Genomic DNA, 13,353 nt, shown 5'->3' on the forward strand with positions numbered 1-13,353 from the left:
TGTCCTCTGAGTGGTTGCTTTTGAACTGGTTAGTTTCTGACTATAAAACCCACTCCTGGAGAAACTAAATCAATGCGAATGAATGGGAGCAGGGAATGGGAAGAGACACGCTGGGCTTCCTTGCCCAAGTTCATCCACCAGAAGCCAGCTTCTAACCTGGAACATGGCCCTCCCTCTGGCCATACACCCTGGATGACTTGGCAACAGTACCTGCGTCCCTTGAGGGAGTAGCAGCGGTGACAGCATGGGGTTGAGGGTTACTGTTTACTGAAGGCAGCATGTCCTGGCCTCTCTAGAACCTACTTGTCTGAGGAACAAAGGTGCCCATGGTTGGTCATGGCCACTGTGTGTTCTTGTGCGTTTCTGCATCAGTGGCTCTGCTCATAAAGGAGTTGAAGGGCACAGTCTCCACTGCACAAACGACTTGGCGTTTCCCCAGGAGATAGAGGGCACAGTCTCCACTGCACAAACGGCTTGGCTTTTCCCCAGGAGATAGCTCATTTTCTCTCAGTTGGTCTTTGGTGCGGGACAATTGTCTATATTCTGTCAATTATGTTTTAAATAAACACTGATTGGCCAGTAGTTAGACAGGAAGTATGGGCGGGACAACCAGACAGGAAGTAGAGGCGGGATAATCAAAACAGGAGTATTCTGGAAAGAAGGAAGCTCTTCCCACAGTCCTGTCCAGACACCGAAGAAGCAGGATGTGACCTGGCCCATTGAAAAAGTACTGAGTCATGTGGCTAACATATGTAAGGATAATGGGCTAATATAAGTTATAAGAATTAATACGAAGCCTGAGCTAATGGGCCAATCAGTTTATAACTTATGGAGACCTCTGTGTGATTTTCTTTGGGGCTAACTGGCTGTGGAAACTAGGCAGAACAGAAACCCCAACAAGCAGGCCCTCATGTTACAGGTCTTATGACCACATCTATGGTGATTTCTTAAGTGAGCAGGTTTTGTGGGAGGAGTCTTTTCTTGCCATCTGCCAGCTGTCAGTCAGATTCCCAAAAAGAGAGGGAAGGGGACATTGTTGACAGCCTGGGAGAGGTCTTTGTAGCCTTCTGCTGACCAAGTACCCACTGCTCTTCAACATGCTTACCAAGAATTTCACCTCCCGCCTGGACACTCAGAGGAGGTTGCCCCCTCCATGCAGCTTTCCCTGGAAACTCTGTCAGCCTGCCCATAATACCTCCCTAGTGTGTTGTCTTTGTACCCCCAGGATCTGTTGGGAATGTGTGATCCCGCTTGGGGACTGCAGAAGCCAGTCAGATCCAGGCTTATTACTATTTTCCTTTCTCGCCTTATTGTCTATTATCCATTTGAGAGTGTCAAGTTCTGCGACATTAATGTGCTCTCCTCACTGCCCACCCCATCTCACCATATTTGTCCAGCACCTTCTCACGTCTTATCCCATGATGCACTAAATCTCCACCCCAACCACTAGCATCCTGCGTTCTGTCTTTATGAATCTACAGCCAGTTATTTCTTTTTTTTTCTTGGTTGTTCATTTTGTTTCATTTTTTTTATTAAAAAAATTTACTTTTCATTTTACATATCAATTCTGGTTCCCATCCCTGCCCCACCTCCTCCCTTCCCATCCCCCATCCATTCCTCAGAGGGGGTAAAGCCATCCGTGGGGAGTCAACAAAGTCTGGCATACCAACTTGAGGCAGGACCAAGGTCTTCCTGCCATCAAGTCTGGGCGAGGTATCCTACCATAGGGAATGGGCTCCAAAAAGCCATTTCATGCACCTGGGATAGGTCCTGGTGCCACTTCCAGGGACCCCCACCCCCCAATAGATCAAGCCACATAACTGTCATCCACATTTAGAAGGTCCAGTTCAGTCCCATGCAGGTTCCCCAGTGGTCAGTCCATAGTCTGTGAGCTCCCACTAGCTCGGGTCAGCTGTCTCTGTGGTTTTCCTGGTCAAGCTCTTGACCCGCTTGTCCGTATGATCTCTCCTCTCTCTCTTCAGCTGAACTCCAGGAGCTCAGCCCAGTGTATAGTCAACCATTTCAGTGGCACAAAAGTACTTAGACACAGAGCGAGCTAAGCTCAGGGTGCACAGAGAACCCTTGTACCACCCCTTGCTGGCTACTTTTCTTCTTCTTCTTCTTCTTCTTCTTCTTCTTCTTCTTCTTCTTCTTCTTCTTCTTCTTCTTCTTCTTCTTCTTCTTCTTCTTCTTCTTCTTCTTCTCCTCCTCCTCCTCCTCCTCCTCCTCCTCCTCCTCCTCCTCCTCCTCCTCCTTCTTCTTTTTTGTCAACTTGATCCAAACTGGTGTCAGCTAGGAAAATGGAACCTCACTTGAGAAAATGCCTCCATCAGATTGGTCTGTGGGTAGGTCTGGGGGCACATTTTCTCAAATAATGAATGATGCCCACTATGGGGGGTACCAGCCCTAAGTGGTCCTGGGTTGTATAAGGGAAGCAGGCTGAGTAAGCCATGGTGAGCACCCCAGGAAACAGAGCTGCTACACAGCCTCTGCTTCAGTTCCTGCCTCCAGGTTTCTGCCCTGTCATGCCCTGATTAGGGACCATAACCTGTAAACAAAACACGGGTGCACGGACAGGTCTGGGGCTGAGCAGCGCTTTGGAAGACCACGTGTGCACAGACAGATCTGGGGCTGAGCAGCGCTTTGGAAGACCACGTGTGCACGGACAGGTCTGTCTTCCACTCTCAACAGCTCTTTGTACTCAAGTATCTGTTTTTAGGTGAGCCACCAAGTTTCCAGCCCTTCTCTTTGCTCACTTTCAAGATGCTACCACCTGCCTTCTGCCAGAGGAGTGTGTCCCTCAGAGGAAACCTGTGTGAGTGTCTGAAAGGCACAGACTACAGAGGGAGTTAATTCCCGAAAGAGGAGTCACAGGAGGGGCCACCCAGCTAACGAGCCCCAGAGCAACTTCTAAGACATCAGATCTGTCCTCCCCTTCAGCTCTGTCCTCCGTTCTCTCCAAGAACCTTCTGGGCTGCTAAAGCTTTCCTGAACTATGCACAATTGGATCTGTGCTGCTGCTGCAGGCCAATCTCATGGGGTCTTTACGGAAGGGAGGTGACACTGTCTTCCTCTAGTATCCTCCACAGCCTTTGTGGGCCATCGTAGCTTGTCAGCTCATGAATCAGTGGTTTCTGGCCGTGTGGAGAACTGTCCCAAGCTCATCCAAGGCTCTGGGGTTGCAGACGCCTTGTCTTTACATTCCCTTGGGTTGTACCTTCCTTTGCCTTTGGGAAGTGTCTGTTTGCATAGATCTGCGGAGCTTCTTCCTGTGAGCTACAAGAACCGCTAAGGCCTTCAAACAACAAGAGTAAATAAACACTCAGGAAAGGCAGCTATTATGGACCATAAGTGGTTGAGAAAACACTGCTTATCCCAAACAGGCCAGTAAATGGAGGAATGGCAGGGCTAGGCTATGCTCCCACCATCATCACACAGCAGGCCTCAGCTCAGAGACCAGGCCTGCAGAAGATGCCTGAACAGCACAGATAGCTAAGCTGCTTCCCGCTCACATGAAAACATTCAACTCCTGAATTCTCAGCAAGACAGGACAGACAACTCTGCTGTCAGAAACAGTAGCCCAGGCTGCTCCTCTGAGGACAAAAGTGGGCATGAGTTATACCAAAGAGGAGGAGATTTTACCACTCAATGAAAGTCTGGTCTGATGCAAAGCTTTGCCTACCCGGAAGATGTGCCTCTCCTCCTGTGTTCCAACTCATGAAGCCACTTACAGAGCCAGTGCCAAGGCTCAAAGAAAGGCCCGTTCTAGCATCTGTCTGCTAGGCCATTCAGCTGTCCCGGGCCCTGTGGAGGAGCTCTCTCCAAACCATTTTAAATTCTGTTATAAGCGCTTAAGCCCAAGGCAAAGTAGTGCCTTAGAATCTTGTGTTAAGGTAAAATGTGCAAACAGTGAAACACACAGATGTTTACTGTGTAACCGACCAGGGCTCTGGTTATCTGTGGCTGACAACAAAGCCACTCTAAGGCCAGTGACTCAGCAGCAGTGTCACCCCTGTGCAAGCATTGCTACATGCCAACTTCCGTCTCCAGCATCACCAGTTTCCGACAGAGTTTGCTTAGTTCTCCTGGCTCTGGAACTGACTGCACTTGGCTGTTTTCTGTAGAGGAACCTCCTTAGAGTATGCTGGATGTCAGCTACATATTGAGCACCTGAAGTTTTTCCTAGGTGGGACCTCCCAGGGGCTTACCCAAATGGCTTCCTGGTATCTGGGAGACTGGCATCATCACCTCAGCTCTCTCTGTGTGACACTAGTTCCTCACAACTTGGTGGCTGGACTCTGATTATTCCATATGGAGTTATAATTGATATGAAAATGACTGTATACAACGTGTGTGTGCAACTTAATGATTTGTGTCATGACCACAATTGAGAAGTATATATGTAATATATAATGCAATATATAATTATATATTACATATATATGTATGTATGTCCTAGAAACATTCCTTTAGCCTCCTTTCCATGTGTATTAAGAACATGACAACATGAGATTGGTGTAATGGTCTGTCCTGTTACCTGGGTATCCTGTCCCTTTAAGAGACAAGCCCCACCCACTCCCCCTGGGGCAAGTAAATCTTCCTCTAGCCTATGGGGGCACTCTCTCTCTCTCTCTCTCTCTCTCTCTCTCTCTCTCTCTCTTTCTCTCCCTCTTCAGAAGAGGTAGCTACTGCCTCTCTTCTCCCCCCTCCCTCTCCCCCTTCCCTTCCATAACCCACTAAATAAACTCTATACTCAAACTCTCTCTGCATGGTGTATCTGTCTCCCAACTGCCAAGGGCCTTCGCTGAGGCCACAGGGGCTCAGCCATGGCATTGGTCACCTGCCACTACCATGCTCCCTGCTTGGGACACCTGCAGTGGCCCTCCGTGGTCTCCTACCCACCGCTGCCCTGCTCAGGACACCCGCCATTTTTTTAAACCATAACAGTTGGGGTTGTGGAATAATCTTTTTTTTATATGCTATGAAGATGTGTGCATTCTGATTGGTTTAATAAGAAGCTGAATGTCCAATAGTTAGGCAGGAATTTCAGGCACACAGAATGCTGGGAAGAAGTGGGGAGTGGCCAGCCAGACAGAGAGGAAGCAGCACGGGCAGTAGAGGGTAAAGATAATAAAGCCATGAGACAAAAGGTAGAAATTCCTCCCTTTCCTCCCTTTCCTTCATTTTGCAACGGTGATGTATATCCTGTGTCACTGATATGTTGGAGGTATGTGATCTATTTTTTGATTTTGATTTCACAGGGGATTACAGTTGAGAGATTGCTTGAATCTCAGAAGAGACATTGAACTTCAGACATTTAAATAAGTTTAAGACTGTTATAGACTACGGGGACTTTTGAAGTTGGACTGAATGTATTTTGCATTATGGTACGACAAGTCTATGGGGGCCATGGAGTGGAATGTGGTAATTTGAAAGAGAAAAATCCCCCATAGGAAGTGGCACAATTCGGAAGTGTGGCTTTGTTAGAGTAGATGTGGCCTTGATGGAGGAAGTGTGTCACTGTGGGGGTCAGGCTTTGAGGTCTCCTATGTTCAAGCTATGCCCAGTACAGGACAAAGACTCCTTCTGCTGTCTGTGGGTCAAGATGTAGAACTCTCAACTCCTTCTCCAGCACTGTGTTGACCTACATGCCACCCGCCATGATGATAATAGACTAATTCTTTGACCTGTAAGCCAGCCCCAGCTAAACCTTTTCCTTTACAAGAGTTGTTGTGGTACGTGTACCACATTTTCCTTATCCATTCTTCGGTTGAGGGGCAATTAGGTTGTTTCCAGGTTCTGGCTATGACAAACAATGCTGCTATGAACACAGTTGAGCACGTGTCCTTGTGATATGATTGAGCATCCTTTGGGTATATACCCAAAAGTGGTATTGCTGGGTCTTGAGGAAGGTTGTTTCCTAATTTTCTGAGAAATCGCCACACGGACATCCAAAGGGGCTGTACCAGCTTGTACTCCCACCATCAATGCAGGAGTGTTCCCTTTACCCCACAACCTCTCCAGCATAAGTTGTCATCAGTGTTTTTGATCTTGGCTATTCTTACAGGTGTAAGATGGAATCTCAGAGCTGTTTTGATTTGCATTTCGTTGATGGCTAGAAATGGGTTAATTTAAGTTGTAAGAGCTAGCTAGGAATACACCCAAGCTATTGATCAAACAGTGTTGCAACTCTATAGTTTCTGTGTGATTATTTGGGTCTGGGCAGCCAGGAAATGAAAGAGCAGTCTCAGCTTACACCCTTCCTTAACTGACTTTTGCTAGATATTTTGTTACAAGGAGAAAAGTGACAAGGAGAAAAAATACAGCCCAGCTAAGGTGTCTGTCTTGGAATGTGAGCTCCCAGCTTACTCCAAAGCTCACTGAGCTCCCAATTTGACTTTGGCCTCTTTCCAAGCTGCTTCCTCCGCACCCCACACAATCTAGAAAGGTTAATGTCTTCCAGGGAGTCTTTTTACCTCCTACTGGAAGTTGCTCTCACTTTGCAGAACAGCTTCGGGAAAGATGCACTTCATTAACTCGCGGGTCTGGAAGGGACCTTTAGAAGCCATTTGCTGCACCACAGGACTCTGCAGCAGTGGCCGGCTCCAGATGGGCCATCAGCCTTTTATCGGGAGTCTGTGTGTGAGGAATGGACATGATGTCACTTGGGGAGGAAAGCGTGTGCCTGGCATGACATTTACTGCTCAGGACGGCTTAATGCACGCTCTCTGGGTGCAGTCAAAGCTCTAGTTAAAGGTGTTAGAAACTTCTAGACTTTTGAATCTCTTTGCATTCCTTTGGGGGAAAGGGAGAACTGAGCCTTGAGGGAAATGTCCATTACAGGACTGTATAGGAAACTCTTTTTAAGACCCAAATTTTCCCTCCACCCCTGCTGTGGTATTTCAGAGTCTCATCTGGGGGTGCATGCACAGACAGATGCCCTGGAGATTCCCAAATATGACCTTGCCTCTGTCGGGGAGGCACAGGCCAAGGCCAAGGGACACAGGATGACAGTGTGCTGGACAGCTGTAGCTGTTGGATCAGGGCCCAGAAAACAGACCCTTGGCTCCTATAGTTTCTAGTGTACAACTGCTTCTCAGCATCGCTACAGTCCAAGTCCAAGTTCATACTGGAGTGTGTCTCCATTTCACAGGCAAGCAAGTCAGGGCAGCTAGGGTAAGCGCATAGGCATGAAGAGAAGGGTTGGGTCCTAGCCCACTCCGCTAGGTTCTCAGACCATACTGATGGTATGGCCAGGGTCGTGGTAGCCATCATTCATGTATAGGTTGGGACATGTTAAAACAAGCACTTATTTTTTTTCTCCTGTTGTATTCACCTCAGCGGGACATGGTTTCTTTGTCTGATGTCTCTTTGACCTGGGTTGTCTTCATTCTCTTCGTATAGTTTTTATTGGAAGCCTCCAACTGCTGTGGGTGTGTGGCATCTTTTCAGCTCTCTTGTCCCCTTCTGAACTGTGAATCTAAACAAAACCCCCTTTCTTTGCAAAATTAGCCTACCTCTGAGACATAGAATGGGCTAATGCCCTTCCATCATGTGGGAGGGTATTCTCCAATCAGTGGGAAGCCTTACCAGACCAGAGACTGACCTCTCCTGACAGAGGAACCACCGCTAGCTGGTGGCCTTCAGCCTTCCACAGCACTGTGGCACCAGCCCTTGCCTGGAGTCTGTTGAGGCTCAGTTGCAGCTCAGCCCCTTCCTCCACCCTGCTCTACTCTCTTCCCTGACCTACCCAGGGGTGGGTTCAAGAACACTGTGCAGCGACCAGAACTAGGTAGGGTATTGGCAGGCTAAGGCCTCTGCCTCCAAGGATTTCCCCTATCCCCCCACCCCCATGTGGGAAGCACCACAGTGACCAAAGCTGGAGACCCTGCTATCCATCTGGGCCTCAGGTAGGACCTTGCCCAAGCAGTCCACGAGGGCTTGGGAAGTGTGGAGATTTGAGTCAGTGGAGAGGAAGCACTGTGGGCCTGGGAGCTGCTCTCCTGTATGACGCTCTACACCTAGGGGAAGCCTGAGGGAAAGCAGACAAAACAGAGTCACGGGGACAAGTTCCTCTTGGTCTTCTAGCCAGACAGAGAGTGGGAAAAGATCTACAGTCAGGCAGAGGTGGCACACACCTTTAATGCCAGCACACGGGAGGCAGAGGCAGACAGATTTCTGGGTTTAAGGCCAGCCTGGTCTACAGCCTGGTCCAAGGCAGCCAGGTGTCTTGATAAACAACAAAGCAAAAGGAAACAGAACAAAAGATCTGCATATAGTCCCAGCCCTTGGTGACAGTCAAGGCTCCCCAGAGAAACAGAGTCAATAGGACACTGGAAAGACCAGGAATTTATATATAAAGGAATTGGTTCATAAGATCATAGCAGCTGCTAGAAAGTCTAAAGTCTGTAGAATAGGCTGATAAGATGGGCCCCAGGAAGAAGCTGGACTACAGAGTTTTAAGGCCGCCAATTGGCAAGGTCCCTCTTTCTCAGGGGAGATTAGTCTTTGCTCTAGTGAGGTCTTTCACCCATTGGATGAGACTCATTCATAATATGGAAGCATATTAGCCCATCTTACATGGCTATAATGAGATACCCAAAGTAGACTAATCTTATAAAGAAAATATTTAATTCATAGTTCTAAAGGTGCAAAGAAAGAGGCCCTGTCTGGTGATGGTCTCCTTGCAGGCAGGGTCCTAAAAATAAGGCAATGTCTATTAAGAGTCAAGGAGAACACAGGTGTCTGTCTGGCTGGCTGGCTGCTCTCCCTATTCTTACAAAGCCACCAATTCCAGAAACTGTACCATCAGAACCTCCTCTAACCCTACTTCTTGCAAAGGCCTCATGTCAGTACCCAGAGTAACGTCCCATCTCATTAATAACTTACAGCATGATTAAACGTTGATACAGTGGCCTGGGGGAGCACTCAAACCATAGCAAGAGGGCAATGTGACAACAGCCAAGTGTATTTGACAGGGGTCCTGGGTACAAGACCCAGCCAAGCAGACGTGACAGTGACTGTCTGACTCTCCACACTGTGTACAACCTTCAGGTCACCTCCATCAGTGGAAACTTCCATCCCCAAGACCTTAACATACCCTCTGGTAAGCAGGCAGGGTTGGGCTGCGGGTCAAGCCCTGAGCCTGTGTGGGGGTTTCGCCCTCAACAGGGACAGACCTTTGTTCTCGTTAGAAATTCTGGGTTTTTAATCCTTTATTTTTTTCCGATAGCCGAACTTGGGACAGTCTCTGATCCACCAAAGACTGGGAGACACGCTGTGGAAAGGGCTGGAGGCTAAATATTTTAGGCTGCGTGCTCATGGACCTCTTCCTAGCACAGCTTTTGTCTGTCTCACAATCCCTGAAAAGTACAAAGGCGAATGGCAGTTTACTGCACACAGAGACAGGTGGAGGGCTGCATTGGCCTGCAGGCTGTAATTTGCCAACCGCTCATTTCAGCTAATCTTCCAGGCGCACCTGGACGCTGACATTCCGGAGCCCCTGCAAATCTGTGAGAGCGGTCCTCCTCCCATTGCCTCGGAGGCCCAGTCATGCAACAGAAACCTAAATAACAGGGATGCCAGCTGGTCAACAGGAAGAGAAGGGCCTCTTTCCTTCACACTCTAATCACCCGATGGCCCCAAACACATTCCAGAGGCTTCTTAAGGAGGCAAAATTCAGCTCCCATGCAAGCGTCTCCAGTGTGAAGACTTTATGGCACACGGCCCCAGGGTGAAGAAAGATCATCGTGAGAATATGGCTTCCCACCATATCTCTGGCTGCTGGTGGCCCATCATCACCACCTCTGATTTTGTTTCCTGCTCAGAGTTTCAGTAGAAAGCAACATCCAGAGCTGTTTCTGAGGCAGCTTGTGGCAAGGAGGAGTCACAGTGGCGCCACACCCAGCCAGAGCACTGTCCCCCTGCTATGAGCAGCAGGGTGATTAAATGTCATGCTTGGGTGTATATTTGAAGGAAGGGGTTGGGAGGAGATGCGTAGATGTGTCACTTGGCTTGGTTTAACTAAAAGCTGAACGGCCAATAGCTAGGCAGGATTTGGGGGAGCAGAGAGGACTCTGGGAAGAAGGGAGATGCCAAGAGATGGAGAACAAGCATGATATGTAGGAGATAATAAGCCATGAGTCACGTGGCAGCTCACAGATGAAAAGCAATGGGTTAATTTAAGTTATAAGAGCTAGTTAGAAGCAAGCCTGAGCTATAGGACAACCATTCATAATTAATAAGAAGTCTCCGAATCATTACTGGGGAGCTGACGGTCCTGAAGAACAATCCACTTACACCCGTGAATCAACTGAAGCACATGATCTTGTCAGGTGAAGACCCCAAACCTGATCTCTTTTGCTGATGCATGATGCTTTAGCATGAGTGGGTTTCTTTTTTTCTTGAGTCTTAAATGATAAGTGGAACTAGGTGAGTCGCCGTGGAAGCCTGGGAACCTGAGTTTGATTCCCAGGACCCACAAGAGAAGGAGAGAACCAGCTCCCAGAAGCTGTTCTTCTGCTTGACTGTTACAGGCACACCTTGTATGCTTATCTTGGCACTTACACACACACACACACATGCACGCACATACATACATACACACACATGCCAATAAAAAAGAAAAGAAAAAGAATTCTCTTCTCACAACTTGGATTCTTTATTCTTCCTTTTCTTCCCTCAGCCTGCTCTCCCTCCCTCCCTGCTGTCTCCCTGCTCCTTGCCTTCCCACTCTCAGCCACCAGGCACCTCCCATTACAGGTGCTGTGCACACGGTGAGACCAGATCTGGTATCTTCAGCCACATAGAAGGCTCTTGATTTCGTTTGTCCATCAGCTTCTCTCTCTTAGTGGAAGTATTGTTTCTGTAGCTTTAACACGCAGAAGGGCTAAGTGATGAGGGTTCAGCTGTCTCAGGGTCCTTGAATCTCAAGCACACCTCAAAAGTCCATTTGGGGGTGGGGAGACTAACACAGGGAACTGCCCAGGGTCAGAGATCAGAATCCCAAGCCTGGAGCATGGTGTAGTGCAGAGGGCAGAATTAGGAATATTCCCTCTGGTCTTCTGCTATAAGGGAACACAGAAGCCAGACTCCCCGTCATATTGTAGAATATTGTCCTCCAAGTTAACAGCCATTGCCACCTTCATCAGAGCAGCTGCGGCCACTTGCATGAGACACTCAAGTTCAAGTTGAGGGTTGATGTTCCCTCAGAAGAAGTGGAGAGCATCATTTGATCCTCATCTGAGCATCTAGCTACTCCCTCTACTGTCTTCCTTTCAGCTCTATGTGATTCTGCACAAGCCACCCATGATCTTGTGATCTTGGGACATAGTCTACAGAGTGTACAACTGAAGGGGGCACTCCATTTGTGTAACTATGAGGAAGTCATCATCTATGCCACTGGGAACCGTTTTGGTGATTGTTATGGAATAATCTTTTAGTACACTGTGAAGATGTGCCGTTGCCAACGTGACCTCTGATTGCTCTAACAAAACAGCTGTCTAGCTGGTAGCTAGGCAGGAGATATAGGTGGGAGAGCAGACACAGAGTGGTGCGGGAGAATTGTCTGTATTCTGTCAATCATGTTTTAAATAAATGCTGATTGGCCAGGCAGGAAATATAGGTGGGATGGGGGGGTCAACCAGACAGGAAGTAGAGGCGGGGCGATTAGAACAGAAGTATTCTGGGAAGAAGGAAGCTCTCTCTGCACTCCTGCACAGACCACCGAAGAAGCAGGATGTGATCTACCCAGATGAGAAAGGTAACAAGCCGTGTAGCTAACATAGATAAGAATAATGGGTTAATATAAGCTACAAGAGCTAATAAAAAGACTGAGCTAATGGGCCAATCAGTTTATAATTAATGCAGACTCTCTGTGATTTTCTTTGGGGCTAAATGGCTGTGGGACCTGGTGGGAGGACAGAAACCCTAACAAGCCAGCCTTCATGTTACAACAGAGGATGCTGGGAAGAAGAAGGGTGGAGTCAGAAGAGTCATAGGCAGATGTGTGCTAAGAAAAGGTACTAAGTCACATGGCAAAGCATAGATAAGAAACATAGGTTAATTTAAAATGTAAGACTTAACTACTAACAAGGCTGAGTTATTGACCAAGCATTCATAATTCATATTAAGTCTCTGTGTTGGTTATTTGGGAACTGGTGGGCAGAAAAGAAATGCCTGCCTACAGGTGTTGCCACTGCTCTGGGGTTATTCATGCTCCTGTAAGTAACACCTCACCCATGTAAGCCCAACAAACTCATTGGTTCACCAAGTTACACTCTTGGTGGAATCATTACTTTGGCCTGTTACTGACGCCCTATTTGGGATGAGTTCACTTTGTTCATGTCTCCCCCAGAAAAGTTCATTCAACAACTAAGTAAATTTGGATCAACTTTCAGAAAATAGAACCATGTGTTTCTCAAGATCACAGTGGGTGTTTTATCTAAACGAAGTTTATTGTTGACTTTAGACTTGATTTTGAAGTGTAGCTGCTTCTGCTTGGATGAACTAGAAAGAAGTCCATAAACAGCTTTGTCCTAAGGAGATGAAGTCTGCTGAGGGGCCTCAAACTGGGGACTGCAAATCCTCCTAGGGAGTGTCGTAGATGTGCCTACAAATGCTGATGGTGCTGAAGACTTAGGAACCTCGTTAACATAAAAAGAAGTTTCTCAATCATTCGTTCCCTTTTATGACTTTTTCTCTGTGAAGCAGGACGGTTAGATCAGATCTTCTCACTGTAAAACACCCACCACAGCCAACTGAAGTTTAGAATAACAGGTGCTATGAAAACCATTGACTGCGCCTCTAGAAATTGCTGTGCACGGGATGTTATTTTAATTTCTGAGCGAATGCAAGTTTTAACTCATCATAACAATGACTTTGGAGACATCCTCCAGATAACAAAGCTATTTTCATTTTTTTACTGAATGGTTCAATAGTCATACTGCTTTAATCTGCTTTTACTATATATATTTTGTCCTGCGACTTTCTGGAAGAGGTTTGCTAATTCTGGAAAGTAAGCCATCTTTGCGTGATGGAGAGGAGGAGGAAAATCGCATTGTCCTTTATTCATGTATTCATCATCACATTTACTTTTCCATTTTTCAGATCAGTAAAACCCCAAGACTAATAATAAATAACCCGACTTACCAGGATGTGGGAGCGCTTTCATGAAATAAAGTTTGCAAAGTGCTCTTGCTTTCTGGTCTGAATATGGAGAGGACTGAGTTTCCCCTGGAGGTGGGTCTAACCCCTCTGAGGCTTGGCATCTCAAGGATGTCACCCAAGTCTTGTGAGGTCTTGAGCACCTTTAGGCCTTTTTCTAACTCTTAACCCTGTCGGTTCTGATCTCCA

Source organism: Microtus pennsylvanicus, chromosome 10 (assembly GCF_037038515.1).
Source record: "Microtus pennsylvanicus isolate mMicPen1 chromosome 10, mMicPen1.hap1, whole genome shotgun sequence".
In the NCBI taxonomy this organism is placed as follows: Eukaryota; Metazoa; Chordata; class Mammalia; order Rodentia; family Cricetidae; genus Microtus; species Microtus pennsylvanicus.